The 13,233-nt window shown below is 35.7% G+C and overlaps 1 protein-coding gene across 1 annotated transcript in view; it reads right to left on the reverse strand.

The window, feature by feature from the left end:
* Window positions 1-4,914, reverse strand: part of cplx2b (complexin 2b) — a 69,661-nt gene extending 64,747 nt beyond the window's left edge. The window contains exon 1 of the mRNA XM_088604562.1: window positions 4,803-4,914. The gene's annotated coding sequence lies outside the window, so the exon portion shown is untranslated. The remainder of the gene's footprint in view (window positions 1-4,802) is intronic.
* Between the last annotated feature and the right edge of the window lie 8,319 nt (window positions 4,915-13,233).

The raw sequence follows: 13,233 nt of genomic DNA on the forward strand, positions 1-13,233 counted from the left end.
GTTCACTTTTATGCCCAATTATGATCCTTCTACTGAAGAGTGAAGGGTGGTGTGTCACTGCATTGGAAAAAAAATAATTGATGTGGAGCCAAATGAACTTTGTATATTATATATCTGGGCTTATGGAAAAGTAAAAATCAAGCTTTTCTTGAAAATGTCAATTTGTAAAGGTGAGAGGGGCATTAAAGAACAAATTTCACTTAACAGCTATTTCTGTGTTTCTATTAATTGCGCATCAGCTTACCAACCGTAAGAATTCTGTTCTATTTCTTAAGGAATGCTACATTATACATCCTATTTTATATCTTTGTCATTGATTAGATCCTCCTGATCGAAAATACTATTCACAGAATGTCTAAACCGGAAATAACAAACAAAAAACTAAATGTGAGATAATAACAATCAAAATAATAAAAGGTGATGTTGAGGAGAAAAACGTTCAATAATATTAGAAAAACATGAAATTGACATAAAAACAGGAAAAACAGGAAGGGAATGAATGAGACAAGCTACAAAATGCATTTGAAAGTATGAGAGAGTTTCCTAGCATTCCTAACATTGTTCATTCCTAACAATGACCTGCAACTGTTCATTACTAGATCAGAGTTTATTCAGCATAGACATCACATAACAATGGCAGTATATGAGCTAGTATGGCTTCCTGGCTCTGCTACCCACTGCTGGTGTCTGCCAATGGTAACTGACAGCAATGCATCAAACCCTGAAGGACCAGCATGTTCCTCTTGCGGTGAGGGATGCACTTTACTCTTTGGTGTGGGTTTGCCCAGCTGAGATTCAAGGAAGGCAGCTTCTATGCAGCACCGGCAAGCAGATTCACATGGGGTCCGTTCCCACAGATTGTCTATGTGGAAGCCTGTCAACACAAAGCCCAGGAAACAGCGCTGAAGGCTGCTCAGGTCACCATAGGAAGGACGCTTTCCTGTGAGGACTAATTAACCTTTGTCACTGGCATAAACAAGCTCCTCAGATACAGTGTTCAACCCCACATTGTGTGTGTGTGAGGAGAAGCCAAACAGCAGTACAAGCACATCCCAGTCTGTGGAGAGCAGATAAGCCCACAGTTAACATGCTTACAGTCAGCCTGGCATTTTAAGAACATTATCTGCATCCCATTTCTGCAGGATTAAGGGTCTATCCAATTACAAACAGCTACTTTAACAACACAGTACATCTGGATTCATGGTAACCAAATCTAGATATCCTCCTAGCATATTTGGCCATGTGGATTCCTAGTTTAATATTTGTCCAAAATGTCTCCAGATTACTCCAGATTACTCATTGGAAACCATAGGTGTGCAACAAAAATGCTATGATATACAGTATTAGCATGTTCAAAGGGAAAAGCAATGAATACAGACTGCCTAGCCAACTGCACCTACTGTACCCTGGTTAAATTAAATCTTTTAGCAGTTATTGCTGATTTTCATTGGCTCACATTTTACAAATAACACTGAAAGAAGCGGAAGACAGGCATTTCATCTGTATGGTGGAGAGCATGGCATTATTGAGACTATAAGCACTTGAAAAAATATTTGAAAAAAATAAAAATAATCCCATATATTTTCAAAACATTTCCTTAGAAAGGAAGTATGCAAATGTCAAATGCAAATTCTCTTCTCTTTCTTAGTGCCCTTTGTCTGTGAACTGAAAATTCTTAAAAGTGATATTAGTTGAGGGAAATGTACCACAAAGAATTAAGGAATCCCCCAGCTAATTCATTGCAAAAGAATAAAGAAAAGATTTGATTTTGATTACAGCTCCAGGTGACAGACACAAAGAACTTTACATTTATGTGTTGAGAGGAATAATAGCTACAGTATGTCAAACACTATACCAAGATGTAGAATGAAGCTCCTCTTATATTACAGACATCAATCATAATAAGCATAGCTTATTGTTAAAGTAATGCTATCTCTAAGGATATATCTATAAGGTTATATCTATCAAAATAAGCAATGGACAAAGGACATAGCTTTATCAAAAATCCAGTCAAAAATCCCATGGCATATAATATGACTTTTTCAAAACGATTCAGAAACAATCTGAACAATTTCGAAATCCCTTTAAAACAATGGAAGTTTTTCATCTAATCATCAATGTACTCGTGTATTTTTTCAATAGCTACCTAACCTAACTATTAAATCAATCTTGGTTTAAGGCGTGATTTAAGTGAAATATGAAGAATTGTAATTGTTACAAATGATACTAAGAGTGATTAGTATATGAAAAACACATGGAAATAACATTACCTAAATCTATTCTCTGGAAATTCTAAACTGCTAGCAGGCATTTCTTAACCCAGACTCTTCTTGATCCAGACTGTTCTCCAACATTTGAAGCCTTAAACCTTAAACTCAAAATAATTATTTACTAGCAAGATGTTTCCCACAATCTAAGCATCATATATTAGCTGAGATGCCTACAGGATTATGCATAAAGAAGAAGAAATACAGAACACTCACACTAACAACATCAGATCTCTCTTCACCCACATCACACTCAGTTGAGCTCCAGGAAAACAACCACAATGCAAAGAATAGTGCCTAACCAGATCTGTAGAATGAGACATTGTGCTGTCAAGCATTACAGTAAAAGTACCTTGCAGGCTATATGTGAACCTTACATAAGTAAGCCACCTGTTATTTCCCACACTGCCAATTTGCAGGTAATTATCTGCCTTCATGTGTACTTGGAGTAGGTGTGCATTTTTATCTTACAAAAGTAATGCAAAATTCTGATTGAGGTTATTCCTGAGCAACCAATAAATAATTCATCCCCTGAATTCGCCTTGGGATGATCCTTGTAGCAGAACCTCTGTTCAGTGCTTACAGAACACAACACCAATGGAAGCCTTTCATATCAACATAGAATGCTGGCAAAAAATGGCAGTCCCAAAACTCCATTTGACATACATTTCTTTTTTCTTTGGAGGATTGCCTCTTCTTTTGGTTGACTCCTTACTGTATTATATTCATGAAGTGTCATGTAGAAAGAGCCATAATAATAATGATAGACACAAACCTAAGTCCTTTGGTGTTACAACTGCATATTTACTTTCTGTTTTACCCATCAGGATTTGGCTGACCACCATCGAGTAACAATAAGAAATCTCCAGCAAGATCATGAAATTAGTTTCTGCACTAATAAAAAGTTATACATCTGCATTTTTATCATGCCCATGCAAGCAATGGCGTACAGCCAGAGATAATAAGAGATGTGCATGCCCTAACAGAGCTCATCCAGCTGTAATTTAAAATGCCACAAAGAAGACCGCTAGATAAGAACAATGAATGTCAATATTTTTCTTCCCATTACAGAGATATAAACATATTTATTTTGAAAATTCAAAGGAAAGGTTTCAGTCATTAGTTGGGAATGTATTGTACTTGATGTATAAAAGGAGTATGCAGGATGAAATCTGTTCTCAGAAATTCAATATCAATTTGCGCACCTCCAGTTTACAGAGCATGTATGTTGTTTTCATTTTAACAGCATTTTCTTTGCTGACAGAGAATAACCCAAGTTTAACTGTGGATCTTCGTAAATATGGTGCCAATTAATATTGTTTGCTTATACCAAAGTTCCCTCATTATCTGTGGTTCAATGTTCTGAATTCTGAAGGAATATGTTGCTTTTTTATCTGAAAGAACAACACATTCAGTAGAATTGACTGGAATAGTAATAAACAAAATGTAACATATATATAAATATAACATGCACAGCTCCAGTCCATGGACTCATTTCTTCTAAATAGATGGGTTTAATAATTTACCATTGAACACCCAACCACATCCCTTAGCGAACCTGTGTAATAGTTTCAGTATGTTCCAGACTACTTTGGTTAATTGGACAACCTAGAAGTAGAACAAATTTGAAAATATTACTATTTTGTTACTTAATTATTGTCAGCTCAATAATAGAAATTTCATTCTGTGATTCACACTATTTTCAGGTAATCTGTAAAATAATACGTTAAAGAAATACTCCCACTCGCTGACACTGCGCTAACTAGGTATCACTTTCAGGTTGTTGCAATAGTACGAGAAACGAAACGAGCTAGAATAATGAACACATTGTTTCGGAACAAAATGCAAGCATGGATGGCCGGCGCGATAAAGAATAATAAATAAGGACGACATAAATTATAGAATTTAAAAGACACCACGTTTTTGTGGAAGACAAATTCATGTAAATACTGTAGGTTCTTACATGAAGTCAACATAAAGTGAAACGCGAAAGAGGATATGAAGGGTAATTCGTAAAACGTTTTATTATTATCTAACAATGGTACAATTGCAATGCAACGCCTTTATTTATTATTTCTTTTTTAAAAGCGAGGCGACATCCATGTTTTCCCTTTTGTTGAGCCATTTCCTTAAATATAGTGACGGTCAAAAACATGGATCTTAAGACTGCAATGGTAACGACAACAACAATATACAGAGGGGCGGACGCGTCGTACAAATAGTAATCCACACCTGCGTACACACATACTGTACGCTTCCTCACACAGCAATAAAACAGTGCAGGAGCCATGACCACGCCGAGGCTCAGGCGCGCTGGCGCTGTCCTTACGACATGGTGCTGAAACTAAGAGCTCACGCCTTTTCCAGCTTGACAATCTTCCTCCCCTACCGCCTGAGTTTGCACAGCTGTAGCTAAGATCTCCATCAGGGGCTGGGCCTTAAAGCAATGTGTTCTAAAACCACTCATCGCTAAATAAAAAGGATCATATAGCAATACTCTGCTAAAAAAAAAAAAAGAATGTCAGATTTACAAACCTTAATTGAACGATTCTGTTGACGTTCTTAATGCCCTGAATTCTCGTGTTCCTTCAGTGGTGTTGTGCCTCCCTTTCTCTCTCTTCCTCTCTCTCTCTCCCTTTCTCCCTCTCTCTCTATATATATATATCCACGCTCTACTACTTCAAGCTTTTGCAGAGAAAGCTACTAAAAATAGCACCAAAGCCTACAGGCAATTGGCAGGTCTATACATTCGCTAGATATGTGCCTCTATCAGCCCTGAGTGGGTTTCATCAACATTAAGGACTTGAGTCTGTACAGAAAATTGTCAGAAAGACAAACTTTGTGGGTAAACTCTCTCTAAGGTAGGCACAGGGAAAAAAAGCTCAATTTAAACATACCTTGTACAATAGCAAATTGGGGGGTGGGGGGTGTGGGGGGTGTACTTTTTGGTGGCCACACTGTAGGAAATTCCAAAAACTTCAGATACAGTACAAGCAGAATAGGAAAACTGCATGTACCAATTCCAAACTCTGTTAACTAGTTTCAAATTTATTTTCAGAGAATCTTTGCATTCTGATGTATCTTTGGAACCCAGTACTTGAAAATTATTGTACTTAACCTTAACTGAAACTACACCATGTACAGTAAATTAGAAACTTAAAAAATCTCAAGCTATTCAATATATGTCAAATAATAAACATCAGCTGTCATTCCATCTGCAATTCTCCAATGACAGTAAAAACACAAGATATTTCCATTCATTTAATGTAAACTAGCTAACATGAAGCTTCAAATTTGTGCTGTGTACATTCTCTTTTATGGATTAATCAGAGGTTACACAGGTCTGTTAGCAAAAATGAACCACTATGTTTTTGCAAGCATTCCAGTTTATATTTTAAGTGATGTATTAAGGAACACATATAATTGCAATATAATTGTAGTTCTTTGAAAAACATTCAATGTATAGTAAAATCAAGAAGAGTATTTTCTATCCATTTTTTTTCTTTAAACAGCACCTTTATGCCAAAATACTCTGATAATGAGTAGGTCTGGCAGCAGAATGTGGATCTATTTCTGCTGGGTAATGGGATTGTCCATAAGAACACTTCACTAGAAACAAATTTATTTCATTGTTATTGAAATACTAAATTATTCATTTGTTGCTGGTGCTGCTAAACCTTGTGAGGCAATATTTTGTGAGCTATTTCAAAATACGCCTGTGTGTTCTTTCCCATTTGGCTCCTCTACGACAAACATCATGTGCCATCATTTAAAGTGGTGCCACAGCGGTACTATATGTGGTAGAGTATGGGCTCCAGCTTTCATATCTTTTCAGTTGATAAATCTGAGGATTACAGTATACTGTATGTGGGTGCAGTCAGTTAAAGATAAAAATGTATATGAACTATGCAAGGAGCCTGCTCAGGAGAAGGTTAGGTTAAGTTCAGATATGTGTCTCATATTGTCTCTGCTGTTGTTGCTGTAGAAGAGCCTAGAAGAACTTTGTGCGAAATGGCTATATAAAGAATCTGTAACAAATAATTAATGTCAAGACAGTCAGACACTCCAGTTCATTAAAGTTCCAGAGCAAAGACTGCAAGACAGTAAGAATAGCAAGGGAAGGACGCACATTACTGAAGAGATTAAATACTGCAAAAACTAATCCAAAAGAACCGAAGCCTGTTTAGCATTTATTAACTTTTTGCTTTAACAGTTAGTTCTTAACTTCAAAGCCTAGTCTGATTGCTCATTGAAAGTCCTAATGAATTTGGAAGCATCAGTGGAACAATAAAGTCTTTCTCATGCGGCATCTGTTTGCAATGCCTTTGTCAAATTACATGAAACACCTGGACTTTTCTCTTCTCATGTTTACAGTCCCAGCAAATATGAAGATGGATCCCCTTGGGTATTGAATTACCACATCAACATCAAACATCGAACATCAGAAACAAGTTTCAGAGCACATTAGTTGTAGATATGAAATTTCTACCATGACTCAGCAGTGCTTCAAAAATGTGTCATACTAGTAGTTAAATACAGTATGTAAGACCTAGAAACCTGGAAAGCTGTTTTTTTTAGTTGGTGTACCAATATTAGGAAGGTGCCAATTTTTGATTGATGTTTGCAGAAGTTAATAATTTACTAACATGAGCTTGTTTCGAACTGGGCATAGCTCAACAATTTATCAGAAAATAAAGGGGCAATCACTTATGAAAAATCACAGCACCAGATCTAACACTTTACTCCACAGTGCAGGGCTTCCTCTGTGCTGAAAGCCTGACTGTAGGAGGACTATGACAAAGTGGCTGGTTTTCTGCCAGACTTACTCCTGCTCCTGAAAATTAAAAATGTTATTTTTGATGAAAGATGCTGCTCCTTTTATGAATACTTTAGGTGGTACTGGGGATTGATCTTTGAAATTATTACTTGAGAAATGAAAAGAAAATGCATATGTGGAGATGATGATTGTTTTTCCAGCATCCCTATTTTTATTAAAAATATGCAACATACTTAAAATATACAAGAAGATAAATTAAAGGGCTTTGATTTTAAATTATTTAATCTCCATTAAAAAGATAACAACACATCTTATGACTATGAAACATAGCCTAATAATTTGATTCATGCTGAGAATGATGTGTTTGAGAAAATGTGACATCTTATGATAATAATTTTAAAGACAGTACCTAAAATGGTTAAAATATAAAAGCTACCACATTTTTCTCAGAGTCAAAAATATTTTTACTGATAGTAAAAATGCTTTTGTTTTCTTTTCCTATATATATTTTTTTCAAATCTTGTATTTTTTTCAGTTGTGAATGTTTTGTTATTTTGGTAGTGGTGATGGTGGGATTGAGATGCTTTCAATGAGCTAATAGAGCAGGAATCTAGTTGAAAAGGCCTCATTTCAATTGTATAGACAAAACTGCCATATGTTACTGTACCTAACCCAGTATGCATTTTCTGTAGAAGTACACAGAGGTGAATCAACCCAGGCTGACATAATCATTTCCTCTTTGAGCTATTAATCCTTGACAAAAGAAAGCAATTTATAACTACAAGTCTCACCTTCCAGAGTGCTCTAAGCCATGAACACAAATAAACTACTGGATATATTTCCTTCTAAAGTCCAGCCTGAATCCATGTGTTTCCTCTGTCCTGATACATGGATGGCCAAGCCTGGTCCTGGAGACCTCCAATACCAGATCCAATCTGAGACGTTTTATCGGTCACCTGTACATTTTTTATATCTTGACATCTTAATTTTTTTTTGTTATCACCACTGAAGCAGGAGAGCTGCTCGAATAGGGAGTTCAAAGATTTCATTTGAAATACAAATTCCAGCACCCTATAAGAAAAGCTCACTAAATTGATCAACACATGTCTTCCTAATCTTGACAAATGGATTATTTGCTGTGCAGTGGTTCTGTGGCTAAGGATCTGGAAGGATCTGTGGCTGGAAGGTTACCGGTTTGTATCTCACGGTTGGCAGAGAAATCCTACTGCGTTGGGATTGGGCGTTGCGTAAGGGCCCTAACCACAGCTGCTCCAGGGGTGCTGTACAATGGTTGACCCTGTGCTCTGACCACAAACTTCTCTCCCTGTCTGTCTCTCCAGGTCGGCCCACGTCCGCTGCCTGAGGGCATAGGTTTCTATACGGCATTTCCTGAACAGCTGAGCTCGGGTTAACCCCCGTCCTGCCACTACGCATAGGGTCTTTGTTCACTCTCCTGCCATTCCACGGTTCGTCCCTTCCGGCATCTGTGACACTCTTGTGAGAGTAAGTAAACTAAACAAAAGTAGATTTACACAGCATCTGTTTTGAAGGGCAAATACCAAATAAGAGACCACTGCAGGTGTAGGAAACTGAGAGAAAACTATGCTTATACAATGTACCTATGCATGACAGGGTTTTCTCCCATAAATCTTTTCTTCTTTTATAGCCAGTATAGGCAAAGCAATAAAAAGGCAAACAAAACATTGGAATATAAGTCTAAATATCAAGAATTTAAATCATGTTGAAATGTTATGTTATAATTGTACAATTGTATATGTATAATTGTATAATTGGACAGGTATATCTTCATTTAAAATATGGTATACAGGTTTTATTACCATGTTACAAAAAATATATTTCTGCTCAAGAATTAATCAAAAAACTTTTAAACATGCAGTAAAGGAATATCCTACACTGACAGCTTAAATGAACTAAATCAATTTAACTGTGTCTAACATTAAAACAAATTAAAAGCTCTTGTGTGTTGCAAAAGTGACACCTAATTCATCTTTAATTTTCCACTTTTGGGAACAGCTGAAGTATGTTTTAGCCAATAATTGTAATACATATATATCATACTTATCTTAATTACATGATAGACAGCCACATTATTAAGAAGGATTATTTGATTTATTTATTATGTGAATATATAGTTTTTTTCAGCAATTCAATATAGTTTTAGGTGTGGTATCGATCTGATATTTCATCTTTACATCGATACAGCAACATACTCAGGAGAAGTGACGCTATTAGCTGTACTGAACATTATTTCATTCTATTTGGCTTTAAAACAAGAGCACAGTTGTATCGACTAATGTAGCTAACTAATTTTCACCCTCTAATTCAAAAGTAAATGTGTTTATTTAAAGCCAATGTGGAATGTAACTATCCACTCTGACATGCTTTTCTAACCCTGAGTATAATTACACATTAAGGGGCTTCTGTTGCGAATTTCACATTTTCGTGATTGGAGGCACTTTTTGCATTCACAGACAGGGATAATTATTTGCATTGCAGAACTGTTTGAGGGAGGGTCAGGTGGAGCTGGTGAGCAAGCCTGATCTTTTCTTTTTCATTCAATTAATGAATCACAAAATGAAAACAGATATTAAGAAAGGCAATTGCTTCATTTGGTAACAAAGCTAATATAAGAATAACAAAGATTTCCAGGTCCACATAAGTGAGAATGCTTTTGAGCATTTATGTTTATGTTTCAATCAGTAGGGTGGATGCGTGGGAGTCAATAAAAACTAAGAAAGATAATTATGAAAAAGAAAAAAAATACAGATTTTTTTTTCATTTTTATTTCATTTTCATTAGCACTGAAAATGCCTATCCAACAGCTCAAGGTTAACTCATTGTCAGGTATATCCCTTTTTTCAGCATGTTGCTTACAATTCAAATTGACAGGAGAGGGTTAATCCCATGTTGTACAGTATTTGTGTGCTGAATTTCTCATTGGAGTCAACAAAAGATGGGAGTTCTTTTGTATTCATGTCTCTCACTACCTGACTTTCCTCACACTCCAGATCTCAAAGGTAATTGTTTTGTTATCATCACAAAAGTAATTACTGCATTATTCCATAAAAGAGCGTAAAGGTTTTGCGACTTTGCTTCTGTACTAATCAGTTGGCTATGAGCCATGGCAAAACAACTGAAATGAGGCAACTTATTGTTGTTTTAAATTAGTGTTTGTTCTTCACTTGTGTGCTGAATGTGTATTCAGGGATTTACTCTGTGAGGCTCCATTGAAGCGCTCGCTCAGCATAGCTTTCTAGGTTACGGTTGTACAAATATGTGAAAAACCCAGAATAAAATTTAAAAACAACATCCCTGGTAGTACGACCTGTTTGGCTGATCCTAATACCAATCTCATTCCAATTATGATTGTTTGATTTGTCAGTGTATTTGAAGTTGTAAGTTGCTGTGAAAGAACATGGCTGACTATAGTCTAGTCTGAAGATTGGCAGGACCCAATCACATTTATCGGAAAAATTGTTTTTAAATATACATACTGGATGAAGATGTTTAAACTTTTTTATGTAACACTTCCTTCCACATCTGAACTTGTTTGGAGTTGGAATTTATTGGCACTTCCAAAGTATTTGTCTGATATCAAATAACTCAATAAACTTTCAGCAGGTAGAACAAATTTCAGTGGTATTCTGGTCTCTAAGTGCAAGTCATTACCGGCAACTTAATCCAGAAAATCATGCTGTATTGTAATTGGAACCTCTTGACACTAGTGCACACAAAGAAGATGTACAGTGAGTGCATACATGATGAGAAACTCCACATTTTGCAGTGTGTTCATGACAAACAGTCCATGATTAGAAGCACACTATGTTAACAAAGGGATACATTAACATATTTTATGACTCTTTCAGTCAATGGAAATGCATGTGCTACTTTTTAAAAAACTGTCAATACCCATATAGAACTGAATGGAGCAGCTATAATTTATTGGACTGTTTTAAGACGCTCAAAGCTGCGTTGATGAATTGATTAACTGCTGTTCCTATGGCTAAGTGCTTCCTTTCATGATGGATAGTAGTGCCATTGATAGAAGCACTAGTTTACAGAAACAGAAAGTCATATTAAAACCCTTACTGCAGCTATACCCAAATACTCAGATTTCAGAGTATCATCCTATAGCACGACAGAATGATGTCATGGCTATTCTGACAGGACCCTAATGGGACAATTAATAATTTAAAGCCAATCTTTCCAAGCCTCTTATTTTCACTGATGTGTTTTATTTAAAATACTTTAAATATGACATCTACTGAACTGTAGCATATTATAAGACAAGTAAGCGTGGTTTTCTTCTAAGTCTATTTCTTTTTTTTGTCATTTCAAAAATATATTATCAACCATAATGAAAATATATGCAGCCCTCTAATATATAGGTTATAACGTTCAAATCTAAACTTTTTAGATTTTCTCTCACCCTTTTCACAGACACAAACAGAACCAAGATACAGTACATTATTTATTGTGCCCATCAGTTTTCTCATTGTTTTCATGATCCATTCCTTGTACATTTCCCCTCACTGTACCTCCAAACACTGTGCAGTCAGATGGCAGAAAAGTGATCTATGGTAAGTGGTTATAGGGTTTTATTTTCCATCTCAAAACGGAAAGCCCAAAATTTAAATTGAAAATCAGGGTATTAAAGCACCTAGTGACTCACAGGTAGTGGTGGTATAATTTCTTGTTCAAATAAAAATTAAACGGATTTTGTGTTAATGAGGCACTGCTCAGGCTGTAAAGTGCCTACGAAACAGAAAAGCTCTGACATTTATGAGGATTTTTAAACCCAACACGCTTACTGAACCATTGTTAGGCCAACACCTGCTCTGCCTCTGATATATAAACAGGTGTGGGATGCATGATTCAACAGCTACAGTAGTTCCTATAGGCTCAACAAATAAGAATTTAGAGATATTACCTGTATTCAGCCCACTAATTACTGTATCTAATCTACATCTGCAACCATGTTAATTTTGCTACTGTATCCAGCAACTATTAAAATGTTGATGTATTTAACCAATAAATGTGCATGTGTTAGGTACATAAATTCGGACTTGGTAAGTCTATGCAGAAAGCAGATCCTATTCACAATAATAAGGGAGTTTCACGAATGAATTAATAATTTTGAAGGAAAAAAAAGTAGCTGTAACAGGCACGAGTGGCTTTTCGAAATTATATACTTCTACCTCACTTTCTGAACTTTGAAAATATCCAGAGACCAGGCCCTAAGGCTTTTTTGAACTGAATGCCCATGACTGAGATTATATAGAATCTCACACAGCCTATGTGCCACATATATGGAACTCTTTGCCTAAATCTTCTTTTGGACAGACTGGGACTGCTGATAATTAAAAGCTCAATGAAAGACAGATTTTTACTGTTACTTTAAATGTGGAATTTAGTCTTGCTCTTGTTTTTAACAGGTCAATATGTTGTGCTTTTTTTCTTTTATATATTGTCAATGTAGTAGTAGCTGTAGTAGGAAGTAGTATAAACAAAACATGACTGTTTTGCATAAGTAATATACTGAATAAAAAATGAATAAACTGTTGAAGTTCAAAACTCATGTCTATTTAATAACAATACAACATGAAACATAGTAGTAAACAAATACTACAACCTTCTAAAAATACAGAAACACATTTTCTTTCTTAAGAACAAAAATAAAGATAGATACTAGTGTGTGTCATGTAGTCTCATACAGAATTATTAATACAACAAAACAAAAATCATCATGCTTTCCAAAAAGCCCCCATAGATGAACTAATCAAGGTCACTGCTGTCTTTTCAAGCTTTGCTGATTCTCCTTTTTTGAAGTCTCTCATAATCAGTGCCTTTCCCCTTATTGACAAAAGTTCTTTGGTTTCCACAGTAACACCATGGATGATGATTATAAAGCATCCTCCCTCAGTGTGTCTGTAACTCTATAGTTTGTGAGAGGGAACAAATGCCATAGTAACATACAGTAAAAACAAGTAAGCAGAGGACTGCAATTAAAAGTCTGCTTAGTATTCTGTTTTTTTTATCTCTGGCTTTACTGCATGTAATGCATTAATAATGCTTTTTTCTTCTCACAGGAAAGATACATATAAAATATAAAGGTTATGTTATTACCCACCCACCCACACACACGATCATACCACACAGAATTTTTAA

The sequence above is a fragment of the Lepisosteus platostomus genome, chromosome 13 (genome assembly GCF_059453375.1).
Source record: "Lepisosteus platostomus isolate fLepPlt1 chromosome 13, fLepPlt1.hap1, whole genome shotgun sequence".
Lineage (NCBI taxonomy): Eukaryota > Metazoa > Chordata > Actinopteri > Semionotiformes > Lepisosteidae > Lepisosteus > Lepisosteus platostomus.